This window comes from Kogia breviceps, chromosome 1 (assembly GCF_026419965.1).
Source record: "Kogia breviceps isolate mKogBre1 chromosome 1, mKogBre1 haplotype 1, whole genome shotgun sequence".
NCBI lineage: Eukaryota > Metazoa > Chordata > Mammalia > Artiodactyla > Physeteridae > Kogia > Kogia breviceps.
Window position 1 is genome coordinate 8,650,854 of NC_081310.1, and position 14,703 is coordinate 8,665,556.

Below are 14,703 nucleotides of genomic sequence, written 5' to 3' on the forward strand. Positions count from 1 at the left end.
CAATCCTTTCTTTTTCCAAATAGGAAATCGAATGCTAGACGGGGTCGGGGGATACAGAGAGTAGGGGTTGCAGCTCAAGTTTATACCCAGATCGTTTAACACGCACATCCAGTGTACTCTCACATGATTACCAATCTCACAGCTATTTTGCTCTAAAATTTATGAATTCACGATCATCCAAATGAGAGTTTATACTAAGAGTGAACATGATGACTAGGATCCTATAAATTTGTCATGTTTGGGGAAGGGTGGCTGTTGCTCAACATTGGCAGTTAGCTAACAAGCTTTGAGTGCCCTTTGAACAGAGGTTGTTTTGCTCTTCATCCAGAGAGAAGAAATTTAAACCATCATCTATCTTTCTTGACTCCGTATCTGCCAGTTCTCAGACTCAACCCTGGGGCTAAAAGCATGGCCAAAAATAGTAACACAGAAAAAACAGATACAAACAAGTAGTAACGTGGAGGGGGAGTGGGTAAAGCAAATGCTCAGGGAGCCGACTGTGCTATTTATTAGATTCAACTCTCAAAATAGGGACAGGCGTAAACTTGTGGACACAGTCTTATTTTGAAATAAAGTACTTTCTATTCAAATATCAGCTGGCCTTGGGGCTAATGTTAATGCAGCTTTGCAACCAGTTACTTTGTAGATGACACAGTGTATCAGCAGACCAGTTACTTTGTAGATGACACGGTGTATCAGCAGATTTGACTGCAACTGCGACCCTGGTGAGACTAACACTTGCTCCTTCTCTGGGAGGTAAGGCTTCAAGCGAGTCAACTTGCAGACAGTGGTACAGCCTTCCTCAGAGGCTGCCAGGTGGGAGGTGGAGAGGGTTCTCTGACCCCAATCATTTTCTCTGATGTACATGTTGTTGGGTGAATTAGGTGTTATAAGCAACTAGAGTCAACAGGACAACATAGGGGTGGGGATGTAAGAAATACGTAGCAAGCAGAGAACCAGAAGTCGCTGGGTCATGTAGAAATGCACTCTGGGTTCGGCCCCTGGCCAGGGGGTGGAGCTTCCTTTTCTGCTTGTTTCTTCATCACTGGCATAGGCATTGCTAACTGTTCTTGAACATGTTTATTCAAGGCGTGAGAAAGTCGAATTACCCTACACCCCGAGTACTGGTTACGGTTGAGTGTGAATTTTCCTCCAACACACTTAAGGATGGGAAAGGTTAGTTGAGCAGACGATCACACTAGCTACCAAAACCTTCCTAGAGGAAATGGACCACCCCTTAGCTCTCGATATCATGATGCTATGGCAACATGCCAGAGAGGAGGGATCAGTAAACTTTTTCTGTGAAGAGCTAGTTAGGAAGTATTTTCAGTTTTGCAAGCCACACGGTCTTTGTTGAAACTGTACAACTCTGCTTTGTAGGCTGAGTGCAGCCATAGACAACACATAAATGGATGAGTGTGTCTGTGTTTCAAGAATATTTAATTTACAAAAAGAGGGGCAGGACGAATTTATAGTATGCCAACCTCTGCCAGAGAATGTAGCCCTATCTTATATCTGTTACAGACGTGGGTGGTGCTATTTTCTGCTAGTTATTCATTTAGAAATCTTTGTGTTATCTTTGATTTCTTTTTCTCCTTTATTTTCCACATTTACTCATTAATCAGTGTAATCGACTCTCCCTTCTCAATAGCTTTTCTGTCATCTCCTCCAACGCCTTTTTTGACCAACTTATCTAAAGCAGGTTCAACCCATCTGTTTCCCGTCTGAGCACACGGTGTATCATTTCCTTCATAGCTCTGGCTACAGCATGAAATTATCTCGTTTATTTGCTTACTTGTTTATGATTTGTCTCCCACACTTGAATATTCTCGAGGGCAGGTTCTTTGTCCCTCTTCTTTACTGCCTGACACAAGGCAGGTGCTTAGTGAACACTTGTGAAAGAGACCGGACCCAGGGACTTCACTGGGGCCAAGGGGTTAAGACTTCACCTTCCAAAGCCGCCAGTGCGGGTTCGACCCCTGGTTGGGGAGCTAAGATCCCGACATGCCTCGGGGCCAAAAAACTGAAGCATTAAACAGAAGCAATATTGTAACAAATTCAATAAAGACTTTAAAAAAATGGTCTACAGGGCTTCCCTGGTGGCGCAGTGGTTGAGAGTCCGCCTGCCGATGCAGGGGACGCGGGTTCGTGCCCCAGTCCGGGAAGATCCCACGTGCCGCGGAGCAACTAAGCCCGTGAGCCGTGGCCGCTGCGCCTGCGCGTCCGGAGCCTGTGCTCCGCAACGGGAGAGGCCGCAGCGGTGAGAGGCCCGCGTACCACACACACAAAAAATTAAAAAATTAAAAAAAAAAATGGTGTACATCCAAAAAAAAAAAAATCTTTTAAAAAATAAGAGAAAGGACCCAGAAAAAGTCCCCTAGCCTCTAATTTCCCACATTCTGCATTTCATCTTTCATGTGAAATCTAGAGCTATGACATCAGTCAAGGCCCAGTAGGAAAAAGCTAACATGCTTAAAATAGAATAAATAACGAGGGGATTAACACAGGGGCTGTGAAGCCACTATGGAGAACAGTATGGATGTTCCTTAAAAAACTAAAAGTAGAGCTACCATATGATCCAACAATCCCACTCCTGGGCGTATATCTGGAGAAAACCATAATTCGAAAAGACACATGCACCCCGACATTCACAGCAGCTCTATTTACAATAGCCAAGACATGGAAGCAACCTAAATGTCCATCCGTAGAGGAATGGATAAAGAAGATGTGGTACATATACACAATGGAATACTACTCAGCCATTAGAAAGAATGAAATAATGCCATTTGCAGCAGCATGGATGGACCTAGAGATTGTCATACTGAGTGAAGTAAGTCAGACAGAGAAAGACAAATACCATATGATGTCGCTTATATGTGGAATCTTAAAAAAGGGTGCAAATGAACTTATCTACAAAATGGAAATCGAGTCACAGATGTAGAAAACAAACTTATGGTTACCTGGGTGGGGGGGGGATAAATTGGGAGATTGGGACTGACATATACACACTACTCTATATAAAATAGATAACTAATAAGGACCTACTGTATAGCACAGGGAACTCTACTCAGTACTCTGTAATGGCCTCTATGGGAAAATACTCTAAAGAGTGGATGTATGTATATGTATAACTGATTCACTTTGCTGTACACCTGATACTGACACAACATTGTACATCAACTATACTCCAACAAAAATTAAAAGGGCTGTGAATAAAAGTGTGTGCACGTGACAGAAACAAAAAGGAATAGTGGGGCTGTTTACCGTCCATAGGTCTGAGATCGCAAGTCAAGGAGTTGTAACACAAGCCTGAAATGAGAGGGTTCTAGGGAGAGACCCACCATCTCAGTCAGCTTGGGCTGCCATAACGGAATACCAGTGACTGACTCAAACAAGAGAAGTTTTTTTCTCGCAGTTTGGAGGCTGGGAAGTCTAAGATCAAGGTGCCAGGAACTCAGGTCTCTGGTAAAAGCTCTCTCCTGGTTTGCAGATGGCTGCCTTCCTGCTGTGTACTCATGCAGTGGAGACAGTGTAAGCCTTCCCGTATCTCTCCTACAAGAATGCAAATCCCACCCTCCTTTAACCTTAATTTCTTCCTTATTCCAAATACAGTTGCACTGGGGGATTCGAGCTTCAACACACGAATTGGTGGGAACACGATTCTGGCCATAACACCCTCCCATGACCGGACCTGTCCCCTTTGGTCATGCAGGGCAGCCAGCCAGAGACCCAGGATGGGGGCAGAGGAGGAAACACCTCATTCTCATCCGTTCATCAGCTCTGCTGGGACTGTGAGAACCCAACCACGGCCCAGGAGGTGAGGGAGAGAACTCATAAAATTTATAGTTAAAAGTCCCCTGGGGGCTTCCCTGGTGGCGCAGTGGTTGAGAATCCGCCTGACGATTCAGGGGATACGGGTTCGTGCCCCGGTCCGGGAGGATCCCACGTGTCGCGGAGCGGCTGGGCCCGTGAGCCATGGCCGCTGAGCCTGCGCATCCGGAGCCTGTGCCCCGCAACGGGAGAGGCCACAACAGTGAGAGGCCCGCGTACCGCAAAAAAAAAAAAAAAAAAAAAAAAAAAAAAGTCCCCTGGATTTGGAGTGGTACACAAGACCTCTGGCGCCCTCATCCCTCTGGCCTCTCGGCATCCACTCGTGTTTGTGAAAAAAGGTAGTGTCCCTGTCGCAGAGGGCACATGAAGTCCCATCAGTTACTGAACCGTCAAGGGGCGGTTTGGCTGAACTGTCAATCAGTCGTGCCCGTGTCTGGAACGACATTAGTGATCACTGGAGCTTTTCATGCAAGGCAGCCTAGGAAAAAAGGGAGAAAAAAAATCAAGTGACACAAACTGTAGCTGATCCAGTCCCCACATCTGCAACTGGGCTTAGCAGAGTATGGTAATTAATGCTTCTTGCCTCTACCACGCATTCATCTTATTATTATTATTATTTTATAAATTTATTTATTTATTCATTTATTTAATTTTTGGCTGCATTGGGTCTTCGCTGCTGCACGCGGGCTTTCTCTAGTTGCAGTGAGCGGGGGCTACTCTTAGTTGCGGGGCGCAGGCGTTTCATTGAGGTGGCTTCTCTTGTTGCGGAGCACAGGCTCTAGGCACGCAGGCTTCAGTAGTTGTGGCACACAGGCTTCAGTAGTTGTGGCTCGTGGGCTCTAGAGCGCAGGCTCAGTAGTTGTGGCGCACGGACTTAGTTGCTCCGCGGCATGTGGGATCTTCCTGGACCAGGGCTCGAACCCGCGTCCCCTGCATCGGCAGGCGGATTCTCAACCACTGTGCCACCAGGGAAGCCCCGCATTCATCTTATTTGAGGGTCTGTCTCTTGGAGTCATTTTTGTACTACAGGTTTCCCCTGCTGTCTGAAAGTAGAGCATTCCTGTGAAATCTTTCGTAAACCAAAATGGCATAAAGCGAAGAAGAAGCAATTACCTTAAGACGTATCTTGCTAATGGAGTTGAGGCACAGAGGCTCACACGCAGTTCAGAGCTGTGGCCGCTTGATGCTGAGAAACTGAGTGTGGCTCCCAGGGAAGGAGTTTGGTGGTGCTGCTCTCGTCCCTGCAAAACAAATACCGAATGCTAGTTTTGCTTTTCGCCTTTTTTTGTAAAGGCGAAAGAAAGTCCTCTCTGGATTTCTCTCGGTTAGCAAAAGCAGACACTAATGTAGGTCTTTTGAAAAAGCAAAGTGGCGCAAAGCAAACCTTCAAGAACCAGGGGATACCTGTACTGTATTCATATATGCAGCAGGAAGCATATGGCAGCTCAGATGGATACGGAGCAAGGTTCTCGGCCTTCCCCAATCAACAGAAATTGACTAGAGGTCAGACCAGAAATTCAGGCAAGGCTTTACTGGGGCTCCTCCTGCTGCATCAGAGCGGGGCTGGAACAAGTAACAGGTTCCCTTGCTTGCCTGCTCCCCGAGAGTGGGGGAGAGCTGGTTCCTTATACGGGGTGAGGGTAGGGGTGTGTCCAGGGGTCGGGCCGGAGGGGTGGCTTGGGTGTTTTTGCCCACCCCTTTGGTGGTGTTGGGTGCAGGGGGCATGCACAGTGCCTCGCTTTTGCTCCCAGCTCTTCAGAAGTGGCAGTTGGGGTTTCGGGGGGTCTTTTGGGGTCTTTGGTCCAGAATTTGCCCCAACAGCACATGCATGCGGTTATTTTTAGTCCCTCATAGTTTCTTTCTACTTCGTGGCTTGAGGAGATGTCTGTCCGGGTGCCAGCATTGCAGCACTGTGGCAAAGGGTCCCAGGTCCCAGCCTGTCTCATTACTGCCCAGGGTCCCAGCTGGTCCACACCGCACGGAAGCCAGAAACAAAGAAAGTGTGTTGATGTGGTCCGGCCAGAGTGGCCTCTGGGGGGCAGAGAACTAGGTTGGGAAAGGTGAGAGAGGGTCTCGAAGGGCAAACAAAAGATCTGGGGTATCATTATACTCTAGAAACACAAGTCAAATGATTCTTACAACAGAATCTCAGCTGCGATGGCTTTTTATGGCCACAGGATAAAAGCCAAAGGACTTAACGTGATACCGAAATCCGCCCACAGTCTCTCCTCATCACAGCTTTCCCGCTTTGACTTTCATCTCTTTCACAATCCGTGTTGCTCTTTGTACCTCGCGCTTTGCAGTTTTGTTCTCCTTTGTAACTCACACCAGGAGGCAGTTCTCCCTTGTCTGAGCTTAAAACCCAGTTTAAAATTCTGTCCTTCTGAAGCTGTATATTATAGTTCCTTCTTCTTTTCTCCCTCTGTAGTTATTCCAGTTGTATTATCCTTCTCCTTACTGGAGCCCCTACTGTATTTATGGATTGTGTTAGGGCATTGACTCTATCATTAATTCTTATAGGAATCCAGCAACATGGCTTATTCGGATTCCTTATTACAAATAAAGAATCTGAGCTCCAGAGTGACCTAGCTGTGACCATCTTACCCACTGAGGATAGCGTAACTAGTGACGGAATGACCGGATATAGGGAGCCTCCCGAGGGGACGCCGTGCGAGGTACAGATCACCTCCCAGGAGGGATTCTTGCCAAAACGTTTAGCTTAAATCTAATCATGTCTTTAGATCTAACACCTAGTTTGTAGGGAATACGGGGAGTAGAGGAAAATAGTGGTAAAAGGGAAAATAGTAAAATAGTACCTGAAGAAACAGTCAGGGAAAAGCATGAAATGGGACCTTCTGTAAGACAACTGGTCTACTTCCGGTCAATGGTCAATGTTATGGAGAAAAAGGAAGATGGAGAACTCTTCTAGATGGAGACATAACAGATACAGAACAACCAAAAACAGGGTGTCGTCTTTGATGGGGTCCTCATTTGCCCAAAGTCATAAAGCATGTAGCAGCAGAGTTGTAATTCAGCTTCTCGCTGTCCGAGCTGGTAGAGCAGCTGTCCGTGCCCTGCCTGGATCTCCCTGGCACTCCGTGTCTCCATCTCTACCAGCCCTTCTGGGTCAGAGGCTCTCTGCCTGGGGTGTGTGGGGGGGGTTCTTGTTGGGGGGAGGGGGCACGCCTGGGGCGGTCCAGGAGGGGTTGGAGAGTTAATGGCCCCGGGAGTGACCCTCAGCCAATAAAGGAGAAAGTTTGGAGACTGAACAACTCAGCCTCCCCTTTGGGGTGAAAAACTCTGAAGAGCGGTTTCCACCATTTCCCACTGGTCCTGATGGAATTCCTTCCCACTTACTCACAGAGTTCAGCTCCTCATTAGCACACCCTGCGTCGACTTCCTTCCCGCCCTGACCCACTTCCCCACTGCACAGGCGTTGCTTCCTGAGATCACGTTCCAAGCAAACCACAGACACTCAGCATCCTTTCCTCCAGGCCTGCTTCTGGGGTAGCCCGGTTTAAAGCAGGTGTCCAAACTCCCGCTCTTTTCCCCAGACAACAGCGCTACCCTCGTTTTGCAGGCACCTGAACGCAGAGCCTCCCCCCACCCCGCGGCCTCCCCTACACCGCAGGCAACTGAAGCTCTCTGAGCCTCCACACTCTTCGTGGGCAACAGAGGTTAACGACAGGGAAGTTCCTCTATTCACAGGCTTTCAACTTACGAACTCTCAGAGGTGCAACGCATCTTGTCCTGCTTTTGGTGACTTTTCTGGCACTGGGTTTGTTGAGGAGCTATGAACGTTTACAAAACTAGGTAATAATTGAAGTAACTCACCCTAAGACGCTAGTGAAGCTTGAACAAGTTCATTTTGTACTTTTGCATACATGGACTTAGCACAGCCTCCAGGAACGTGATGCACTGGTGAGTCAATGCGTTTCTGAGCCGGTCAGGGACTGTCTGTCAGGGTGACGGATCCACATAGAGGACGCAGCCTCACGTCCGACAAAAGAGCTGCCCAGTAGTAAGAGCCTTTGTGGTCACATGTCTTTCTCTAGAGGAGGTGGAAACAGTGCTTTCTTCATTTCAGAAATTTCCTTATAGTACTTGTGCAAAAATGAATAAGACAAATTTTACATCCTGCAGCTTCCTTTTCAAAATACGTTTGCAATAGTCACAATGTATCACCAGCAGCACGCTGTACCGGGAGCCCACTGACCAAATGCAACCCCGTTCATTTTCACAGCTTCCTGGTAGCAAATTTTCTTCTTTCGTTTCTCTGTCTCATTATCACGTCATTGGAATTGTGTCAATCAACCTAGTTCTTTCATACCATCACTTATGAGCGTTTTCCTCTCCAGGTTCTCAGCCTGTGGCTCTCACTGTTTCACAATCAACTCGATCTTCCCTGCCTCCTTAACACACTGGCATAATTTTTGCAGTTTGAAATTTTTTTTCTTGTTTATATTACTGATTTCATCTGGTTTTCAACTGTAGTAAGCGTAATAGATATAGCAACTAGTAATATGGTCACAACTACAAATTAGCCTTCTCTTGATAGCAATATAGTAAGATTACTTAGTGACCTTGTGTGTGTAGCATTTCTTGTTCTTCAGCAAATATAGATTATTAAGTCGCTCTTTTTATTCTTAAACTGCCTCCTTTTATTATTTCTCTCCTTTCATTAGGTTGTTACCTGTATGGACATGATGGTCTCTTACTCTGTGGGTTTACATCTACACCAGTGCTGTCCAGTAGAAATTTCTAAGGTGATGGGAATGCTCTATATCTGGGCTCTGCAGTAGGGTAACCACCAGTCACATATGGCTGGTGAGCACTAGAAATGTGGCTAATGGGACTGAGGAACTGAAATTTTCATTTGATTTACTTTTTTTTTTTGGTGGTACGCGGGCCTCTCACTGCTGTGGCCTCTCCCGTTGCGGAGCACAGGCTCCGGACGCGCAGGCTCAGTGGCCACGGCTCACGGGCCCAGCCGCTCCGCGGCACGTGGGATCCTCCCGGACCAGGGCGCGAACCCGCGTCCCCTGCATCGGCAGGCGGACTCCCAACCACTGCGCCACCAGGGAAGCCCCTCAAAAAGAGTTACTATTCAAAATGAGCATAATATTGTCAACGGCAAGTATAATTTGGCAGAGTGGGACTTTACGTTTCCAGTTTACATTATGCCTTGTTTGAATGTTTTATAAGCATAGATTATTTTTACAATAAGAAAAAGTAATTACATATAATTATATGAATCAAGTACCTTGAATTACTACCACAGTACCTTCGTGGAGCCTCATGATTAAAATTTCTAACTGAAGAAAATTTGTAATACTTGGTAGTTTACCTAAAAATTCTGATAGGTTTTTCAGTATTAGTATTTTCTTTATGGTCAGTAAAAAAAAAAAAAAAGTAAGATTCATGTGAAATTGACGTAATAGGTCCTCAGCAAACACACACGCACACTTTTATAAAAATTCAATACACAGGAAATTCTAGTTAGAACAGGGTAATACACTTACCAGTCTTCGTAGTGATCCAAGCTTTGATGTCATTGTTTACTCTTTGTAGGGCTATATTTTTCTCAGAGAAAAAGAAGAATGGAGATTTAAAAAAAAAAAAAAGACTGTTTTTCTTCAGAGCCAGTAGCTATTGCATATTTTTTTCCTAATCCATGTGGGGTATGGTGGTAAGGAATTCATAATTTCCTTTAAGAATTGACGTTTGTAATTAGAAATGCCTTGCAATTAGTGGATATAAATAGGTGAATCAGATTAATAAGTATGCTAAGGTTCATTATTTTTCCACTGGTAGCTCCCAGATTGATACAGCAACAAAAACTAAGGAAGTTGAATTTTTTTTAAATTCTGTTCTTAAGTTAAGAGAGTCATACGTTATTGATCTGGATACATGTGCAAAACCTACGTGATGTACCCCTGGTGAAGCCCTGTGAAATGTGACCTCTGCACATTGCTAAATTGTACAAAACTTCTAAATAAAACATTAGTATCTCTAATATGTTTGCCAGAATAATGAATCACAGCAGGCTGCTGTCGGTAAGTTAACAGCCAGTGACGTATGTTCCCTTTGCTTTCCTTTAACGTTAGAACAAGTGGTTGGAGTCTTTATCACCAAAACCAAACTACTGGGAGCATTCTCATTCCTGGGACAGCTCGTGACTCACACGCTGATCTCAAAAGGGCTGTGATAGGCATTTACCGCTGACTCAGTTACAGCGTGTCAGAATCAAGAATGAAATATATGTTCTCCTCCACTTCTCTTCTCCCTTCAGCCGTTTTTATAACCCCACTTCCTTTCTCTAGCATGTCAGGGTGGAGCCGGCAGAAGGGATTCATGGCAAAGTTGGCATATGTAAAGAATGTTCAAACTTTGGGGGCAAGTTGCTACCTGTACCACTTAAGCAATTTTTTGTTTGTACCATGAGGATGTTCCTACTTACAGGATGTGTGAGCCCTTACTGAAATATGTTAAGGCATTTAAAAATAGTTTTTTAAATTGTGAAATAGTACATATCCACTGCAGAATTTTTTTTAACTAAAACAGTAAGCAGTATAAACAACAAAAGAAAAGCAATGCATCATTTTACTACCTAGAGATTACCACTAACATTTTTAAAGAAAAAAATACATATACCATTTTGTATCCTGTTTTTTCCACTTCATCTTATAGTTAGTCACTTATCCTAAGTCACTAACAAAGTTTTGTTTATTTTATTTATTTTAAACTGCAAAACACCACGTAATGCCATGCAAGTTTCATACCCCTTTGCTATATTCTTCTATCTTCAGATCTGAGACTGAGAGAAAATTAATGCATGACTAAGGGAACTTGAAGAAGCTACTTCCTTGGCAATTTTCAGGACAGTGTGTCTCCTCCATGCCTGAACTGACCATCTAGTTTGTTGAACTGAGTTGGACTTTCTGTTTTCAAGTTCATATCAGAGAGAGAAGCATCTTCAAATTTTACTTTAAATTTCCTAAGCATTTCACCAAGCAGTGTGGGCAGTGGGTTTTCTGAACAGCAGCTCCGTTAGAGAAGGGCTAGTTTGTGGAAGTTTTATAAACCGATGGAAGAACTTTCTTTTGTGAGCTATTAGCAAGACGAGGAAATTAGAAAATTAGTTTTAAAAGGCCATATAGGGCTTCCCTGGTGGCGCAGTGGTTGAGAATCTGCCTGCTAATGCAGGGGACACGGGTTCGAGCCCTGGTCTGGGAGGATCCCATATGCCGCGGAGCAACTGGGCCCGTGAGCCACAACTACTGAACCTGCGCGTCTGGAGCCTGTGCTCCGCAACAAGAGAGGCCGCGACGGAGAGAGGCCCGCGCACCGCGATGAAGAGTGGCCCCCGCTTGCCACAATTAGAGAAAGCCCTCGCACAGAAACGAAGACCCAACACAGCAAAAATAAATAAATTAATTAATAAACTCCTACCCCCAACATCTTCTTAAAAAAAAAAAAAAAGGCCATATATAATTTATGGATGTTGAAATAAGATATTGGGGGTATCTAAAGTCAGTAGGGGCAGAGGAATAGAATAGTTCTATACAATTTACATGGAATGCCTAGAAATTTCTTTACATTCTACTGTTAAAAAAGCAGCAGAAGTGATGATCTGAGAAAGAGAAACCCTTTGGGTTATGCCTTGGTGGTAATAAGCACAGGTGTCACTAAAGAGACCCTTGATCAGTGTCCTTTGGGGTCCAATGTTCACAGTTTTCTGAGATCCCACACCACAGCAGCAAGAGAGCACTCCCTTTGAGCTTATGTTTAAACTCGGCACCTGCTGGGGAATACCCCTGGCATGGCCTTGGAATCAGTGGTGCAGCTGTTAATTTCCACAACTTGCTGTAGTCACTAGCAGGCTGCTGCCAGATTGAGAGGCCGAATGCCATAGGATAAAAGAAATATCAGAGCACAGAGACCTGGAATGACAGGCTAGTGGGACCAAGTTGCGTCATAATTTTGTTCTTCGGTTTGGGCCTCTATGCATGACCATAGGGAAACAGCAGGCACTGAAACAGTCATCCTTTATTCAAAGTCTAGCAGTTGAGTTCCTACTGGGTGACAGAGACTTTCCATTTTCTGGAGATATTGTGGTGAATGACATAGAAGATGTCCTTGCTCTCTTAATTTAAGTATATAATCAACCTCTTTATTTTTTTGTTGCTGTATTCAATCTAGAAGCTATACGTGGAAAAATAAGACCCTTGAATGTTCATAGAGCATATTCTAGCAGAGGAGACAGTAAATATACCAGTAAATAAATGATAAAAACATTGGGGCATGATAAGTACAATACAGAAAAATTAAAACAGGAACATAAACAATGCAGTCACTGGGTGGTCAGGGAAGGCCTTTCTCAGGAGGTGGCATTTATTTTTTATTTTTATTTTAATTTAATTTATTTTATTTTTTAACATCTTTATTGGAGTGTAACTGTTTTACAATGGTGTGTTAGTTTCTGCTTTACAACAAAGTGAATCAGTTATACATATACATATGTTCCGATATCTCTTCCCTCTTGCGTCTCCCTCCCTCCCACCCTCCCTATCCCACCCCTCTAGGTGGTCACAGAGGCCCGAGCTGATCTCCCTGTGCTATGCGGCAGCTTCCCACTAGCTATCTATTTTACGTTTGGTAGTGAATATATGTCCATGCCACTCTCTCACTTTGTCACAGCTTACCCTTCCACCTCCCTGTGTCCTCAAGTCCATGCTCTAGTAGGTCTGTGTTTTATTCCCGTCCTACCCCTAGTCTCTTCATGACATTTAAAAATTTTTCTTAGATTCCACATATATGTGTTAGCATACGGTATTTGTTTTTCTCCTTCTGACTTACTTCACTCTGTATGACAGACTCCAGGTCTATCCACCTAATTACAAATAACTCAGTTTCATTTCTTTTTATGGCTGAGGAATATTCCACTGTATATATGTGCCACATCTTCTTTATCCATTCATCTGTTGATGGACACTTAGGTTGCTTCCATGTCCTGGCTATTGTAAGTAGAGCTGCAGTGAACATTTTGGTACATGACTCTTTTTGAATTATGGTTTTCTCAGGGTATATGCCCAGTAGTGGGATTGCTGGGTCGTATGGTAGTTCCATTTTCAGTTTTTTAAGGAACCTCCATACTGTTCTCCATAGTGGCTGTATCAATTTACATTCCCACCAGCAGTGCAAGAGGGTTCCCTTTTCTCCACACCCTCTCCAGCATTTATTGTTTCTAGAGATTTTGATTATGGCCATTCTGACCGGTGTGAGATGATATCTCATTGTAGTTTTGATTTGCATTTCTCTAATGATTAATGATGTTGAGCATTCTTTCATGTGTTTGTTGGCAATCTATATCTTCTTTGGAGAAATGTGTATTTAGGTCTTCTGCCCATTTTTGGATTGGGTTGTTTGTTTTTTTGTTATTGAGCTGCATGAGTTGCTTATAAATTTTGGAGATTAATCCTTTGTCAGTTGCTTCATTTGCAAATATTTTCTCCCATTCTGAGGGTTGTCTTTTGGTCTTATTTATGGTACCCTTTGCTGTGCAAAAGCTTTAAAGTTTCGTTAGGTCCCATTTGTTTATATTTGCTTTTATTTCCATTTCTCTAGGAGGTGGGTCAAAAAGGATCTTGCTGTGATTTATGTCATAGAGTGTTCTGCCTATGTTTTCCTCTAAGAGTTTGATAGTGTCTGGCCTTACATTTAGGTCTTTAACCCATTTTGAGGTTATTTTTGTGTATGGTGTTAGGGAGTGTTCTAATTTCATACTTTTACATGTACCTGTCCAGTTTTCCCAGCACCACTTATTGAAGAGGCTGTCTTTCCTCCACTGTATATTCTTGCCTCCTTTATCAAAGATAAGGTGACCATATGTGTGTGGGTTTATCTCTGGGCTTTCTATCCTGTTCCATTGATCTATATTTCTGTTTTTGTGCCAGTACCATACTGTCTTGATTACTGTAGCTTTGTAGTATAGCCTGATTCCTCCAGCTCCATTTTTCGTTCTCAAGATTGCTTTGGCTATTCGGGGTCTTTTGTGTTTCCATACAAATTGTGAAATTTTTTGTTCTAGTTCTGTAAAAAATGCCAGTGGTAGTTTGATAGGGATTGCATTGAATCTGTAGATTGCTTTGGGTAGTAGAGTCATTTTCACAATGTTGATTCTTCCAATCCAAGAACATGGTATATCTCTCCATCTATTTGTATCATCTTTAATTACTTCATCAGTGTGTTATAATTTTCTGCATACAGGTCTTTTGTTTCCTTAGGTAGGTTTATTCCTAGATATTTTATTCTTTATGTTGCAATAGTAAATGGGGGTGTTTTCTTAATTTTACTCTCAGATTTTTCATCATCAGTGTATAAGAATGCCAGAGATTTCTGTGCATTAATTTTGTATCCTGCTACTTTACCAAATTCATTGATTAGCTCTAGTAGTTTTCTGGTAGCATCCTTAGGATTCTCTATGTATAGTATCATGTCATCTACAGTTACAGCTTTACTTCTTCTTTTCTGATTTGGATTCCTTTTATTTCTTTTTCTTCTCTGATTGCTGTGGCTAGAACTTCCAAAACTATGTTGAATAAGAGTGGTGAGAGTGGGCAACCTTGTCTTGTTCCTGATCTTAGTGGAAATGGTTTCAGTTTTTCACCATTGAGAATGATGCTGGCTGTGGGTTTGTCATATATGGCCTTTATTATGTTGAGGAAAGTTCCCTCTATGCCTACTTTCTGCAGGGTTTTTATCATAAATCAGTGTTGAATTTTGTCAAAAGCTTTCTCTGCATCTATTGAGATGATCATATGGTTTTCCTCCTTCAGTTTGTTGATATGGTGTATCACGTTGATTGATTTG

General features: G+C 43.6%; 1 long non-coding RNA gene across 2 annotated transcripts; it reads right to left on the minus strand.

The window, feature by feature from the left end:
- Positions 1-4,085: 4,085 nt before the first annotated feature.
- Positions 4,086-9,412, minus strand: LOC136793170 (uncharacterized). Of its 2 annotated transcripts, none has more exons than XR_010838072.1 (4): positions 9,354-9,412; positions 7,666-7,882; positions 4,945-5,072; positions 4,086-4,309 (listed from the first exon to the last, which is right to left on the minus strand). It is a non-coding gene; the product is annotated as an uncharacterized lncRNA (long non-coding RNA). The 2 variants fall into 2 exon arrangements; XR_010838073.1 differs by lacking the exon at positions 4,086-4,309 and adding an exon at positions 4,806-4,874.
- Between the last annotated feature and the right edge of the window lie 5,291 nt (positions 9,413-14,703).